Raw genomic sequence first — 4,501 nt, 5'->3', positions numbered from 1 at the left:
AGTACTTCATGCATAGCAAAATCTTTCTATAAAAAAAAAAAAGTGCTGATGAGTAAGTACCATGTTCCATAAGATTTAAGTATATTAAGTCTTCATAAGATCCTTAGAGACTACGAAAAGTTGAGGTAAGGGAAAAAATAGAGAAAATTGAAAGACAGACATTTGTCATTCTGTGAGGCTGAAAATACTCTGGTCACAAAAAACATTCCAACTGCAAAAACTACTGGACAAGAATTCTGGTTCTGGCTATGACAGATTATTGAGTATTGAAATAACCCTCACACCATTAAAAATCATGCATCTAGAAAAAAAGTAAAAATTAACTAATTTGAGACATTGAACAACAGACAATAAGAGGATTTGATACTTGAGAACAGGGTAACACACAAACTTAGCTTGACATTCACCTCAAAATTCAGATTGTAGCACAAGGACAGAGGCCTCTACAAACACGAAAGGGAGATAGAGTCTCAGACCAACTCAAGGGGCCAGATTTTGTAGAGTAGGGTATCAGAAAGCATACAGCGGCATAAAGAAGGAGTTCCACAGGGGCCAGCAGGTGGTGTCATGGTTAAGGTGTTGGACTCCCACATGGCTGACTGAGGATCAAATCCCAGATCTAATCATTTGCTTTTTCATTTTCCTTCTGTCTCCCTATCTGTCTCTGGTGAGCACATGTGCCTTACAGCAAATTTAAAAAATAATAATACAATAAAATGAATACTTTTTTTTTTTTTTTAAGAAAAAGGAGTCTTGGACCAGTAGATGGTGGAGTAGCTGGACTTCCACATGGCCAACCGTGGTTTGAGCCCCAGATTTGGTGGCTTGAAAATCATGCCAGGCAAGTGCATGCATGTGCCCAAGATCCTGGGAGAAGAATGGAGGAGAAGGGATTGTGAAGTGGCCATCCCTCTTGGGGATGATTTCTCACTTTCCCTCTCACTGTCTCAGTCTCTCTTTCTCACTCAGGCAAGTGTATGTCCCCTAAGGCAAAAACTTGTATATATTAAAAAAAAAGGGGGGGGGTCACAGATATTTGCATAAGGGCCTCATCAGTCATTGACCAAGTAATAAGCTGTGTCTTAAGCTCCAGTTACTGAGGGACCTTGAGCCCTGTGTGGATTGCAAATGGTATTTTGTACTGAAAGATACAGGAATTCCAACCAGCAAAGTAAAGATGGCTGACTGAAAAAGTCACTTAAGCCCATGTACAGTACCTACCGTAAGAGAAGAATAAGTTGGGGGCCGGCAGGTGGTATAGTGGTTAAGGGCACTGGACTCCCACATGGCCAACCACAGCTTGAGTCCTAGAACTGGCAGCTTGCTTTCTCTCTTTCTCTTTCTCTCACACTCTGTCCCTCTCTGGTCAAAACTAAAAATAAGTAAATAAATAAAGTTAAAATAAGTAAATAAATAAAGTTAAATGAATTCAAGCCACCAGGTCCAGGACTCAAATCATGGTCAACCACATGGGAGTCCAGCCACACAGCCATCACACCAACTGCTGGTCCCAATAAAACAATTCTTTAAAAAAGAGAGAGAGAAAAGAACAAGTCTATCCCTAACGTAAGGGCTACCTAGTACAACTGTAAAGAAGCCTAAAATTAAGCCTCAACAGGATCAAGCAGAACTGCAGAAAATTAAATGCCTACTAGAAGAGATGTCAATATTGTTAAAAGAAAACAGCATAATTTAGACTTTAAACAATGCAATATTCATAATTTCTAAAAATGTAATAAAATTGTTCTAGGTACACAAAGAATGATTTCAAATGTGACTCACAACCAAGACATCCCAATGTGACACAAATGTTGGGATAAGCACATGGTGACTCTAAAGCAGTTATTGTAGAGATGTTCAAGGATTTAAAAAGATACTGTATAAAGAGATGAGAAATATCAACTACAAAAAGAGAGAGAAATACAAATTACAAGAAGAAAAAAATGACAATTTCAAACTGAAAAATAACATAAAATACTAAAAAATATATGGGTTTTAGCAGCAGACTGGATGTTTTATAAAAATCAGTTCATAAAAACTACCAAAATTGGGATCTGTGGATGGTGGACTCACCATCACTAGACTCCCATGTGGTTAGCACCCATCAAGTCCCAGTCCTGGCAGTTTGAAACTCACACTGGGTGTGAGTTTGGATGTGCATGGATGCCCAAAATGCCAAGGAGAATGGAGGAGAGAGGATTGCAGCATGGCCATACCCCCTGGGGGTGATTTCTCTGCCGTATCTCTGTCTCTTCGGCAAACCCATTCACCCTATGGTGAAAATCTCTCTTAAAAAAAAATGAAACAAACAAAAAAAAAAAACTACCAAATTTGAAGCACAGTGAGAAAACCACTGAATCTCAATGAATTCTGGCACAGTATAAAGTGGTCTGATATGTAAAATTCAGATAGTAGATAGGGAATGGCAAAAGTCATCTATATAGGAAAAAATCTGAGTAGTGGTCACCTCTATATGAGAGGAAACTTTCTGGGAAGATGAAAATGTACTATATTTAAGGTGTGTGGATCACACACATGTCTTTGACATATCTCATTGAACTCTACGCCCCATAACCTGTGCTTTTCATTGTCTATAAATCACGTCTCAAATAAAGAGGAAAAATCCAATGGACAATGATCAGTGAGAGCATTCCCTGATCCCAGTGGCAGTGAAGCTCAGCCCCAGAGAGCCCTGAGATGGCTCTGCTGTCAAGTGCTGGCCCAATGGTGGTGGAGAACTCGCCTCCAATCCAGCAGCTGTGTGCAGTCTAAGTGGGTGACACGTCTGTGGTACAGCCCCAAGAACTACGGGCAAAGAGTGAACCTTGAGTTTTTCAGACATGCCAGTTCCCATGAGCTGTGAGGACAGTGAGCTGAACCCTTGGCGTCCCTTCTCAGTGGAGCTGGAGCCTGCCTTGGAGCTGAAGGAGAAGTTCAGCGACCCAGCTGAGGTTCTAGGCACTAAGGCCGAGCTGGGTTACTGGAGTGGTTTGGACTGTGCTCGCCTAAGGAATCAGCCTCGGAGAAGCAGTCCTTAGACCTCCAATTCCATCCTCTCCTGAAAGCAGCCCTCATAGACCAGTGCCCATGGTGTCTGGGACAAGCAGTGCACAAGATGCAGAACAGACTTCCTCAAGAAATTTGCTGGAGGGACCAGCAGTTGGCATGATGGTTTTGTCACTGGACTCCCATGTAGGCGATCGCAGTTTGATTCCCGGACCTGGTGGCTTCAACTCACGCCAGGCACGTGTGCATGCATGCCCAAGATCCCGAGAGGAGAATGGAGGAGAAGGGATTGAGGCATGGCCATTCCCCCCTAGGGGTGATTTCTCTCTTTCCGTCTCTCTGTCTCTCTGTCTTTCTGGTGAGTGCACGCGGTGTATACCAACAAAAAAAAAAAAAAAAAAAAAGAAAAAGAAAAAGAAAAAGAAAAAGAAAAAACAAACAAAAAACCTCTCCAAGAAATTTTCTGGAAGCCACGCTTATGGATTTCAATTTCCTGGGCACTCTGGGTGTTCCAGTGAGGGCCTACCCCTATGTGTCCTTGAGCCCTGGGTTTCCCCCTTGCCTGTTGGACCCATCGTGGACGTACTGCAGTGTAGCGGCGGGGCGAGTCGCAGCACAGAAGGAGAACCGTGGGCTGAGAAGCAGGTGTGAGGAGCTCCCGGGGAAGAACCTGGAGCCGGGGAAGATGGTGGATGGATTTGAGGAGATTGTGTACCAGACAATGGAGAAAGTTCAGAAACAGAAAAAACTCACTGAAGCCAAAATCCAGAAGGATTTAAAAGAAAAAGACCAACTTGCTGCTGACCTGAACTCTGTGGAAAAATCCTTCTCTGACCTCTTCCGGTGGTTTGAGAAGCAGAAGGACGTGATTGAGGGCCACCACTAGAATGAAGTTGCTGCAGAATCATGTGGAAGAGGACTACATACTGAGGATTGAGAAGGGGAGCCAGAGGTACCAAGCCTTGAAGGCCCATGCCAAAGAGAAGCTCCAGCTGGCAAGTGAGGAGATTGCTCAGTCTGGAGCAAGGTCCAAGCAGAGGCCTAGGCCTTGGCAATCCAGGCGAGCCTGAGGAACGAGCAGATGCACAGCCACTCACTGGAGAAGACTGTGGAGCAGAAGACTAAAGAAAATGATGAACTGACCAGGATCTGTGATGACCTCATCTCCAAGATGGAGAAGATCTAACTAGAGCCTCCAATCAGCAACCAGTCCTCCACCTCCTGACAGTCTGTCCATCAGCCTGATTCTCTCAGGTTTCGGTTCTTTATTCTCTAACTTAAATTCGTTTTAAAGCTAGATTGCTTTTAAAAAATGAATAAAATTTCCCTTAAGTTTTTTTTTTTTTTTTAAAGAACATTACCTGATCTAAGCACCAAAATATTGGCAATCTTAATCATCAATGAAATCCTGTCTACCTTTTGCTCCTGTCTACCATTAGCCCTCATGCGACAACTTGTTAGCTTTATCTTCGCCTTTTCTGTCTTTCCTAGTTTC

The 4,501-nt window shown here is 42.9% G+C and overlaps 1 pseudogene; it reads left to right on the top strand.

Moving 5' to 3' along the window:
- The first annotated feature begins 2,840 nt into the window (after positions 1-2,840).
- Positions 2,841-4,192, top strand: LOC102469437 (transforming acidic coiled-coil-containing protein 3 pseudogene; annotated as a pseudogene).
- The last annotated feature ends 309 nt before the right edge of the window (positions 4,193-4,501 follow it).

This window comes from Tupaia chinensis, unplaced genomic scaffold, assembly GCF_000334495.1.
Source record: "Tupaia chinensis unplaced genomic scaffold, TupChi_1.0 Scaffold145147_1, whole genome shotgun sequence".
Taxonomy (NCBI): Eukaryota; Metazoa; Chordata; class Mammalia; order Scandentia; family Tupaiidae; genus Tupaia; species Tupaia belangeri.
The sequence above is the reverse complement of the archived record's forward strand: the minus strand, read 5'-3'. Positions and strand labels throughout refer to the sequence as shown.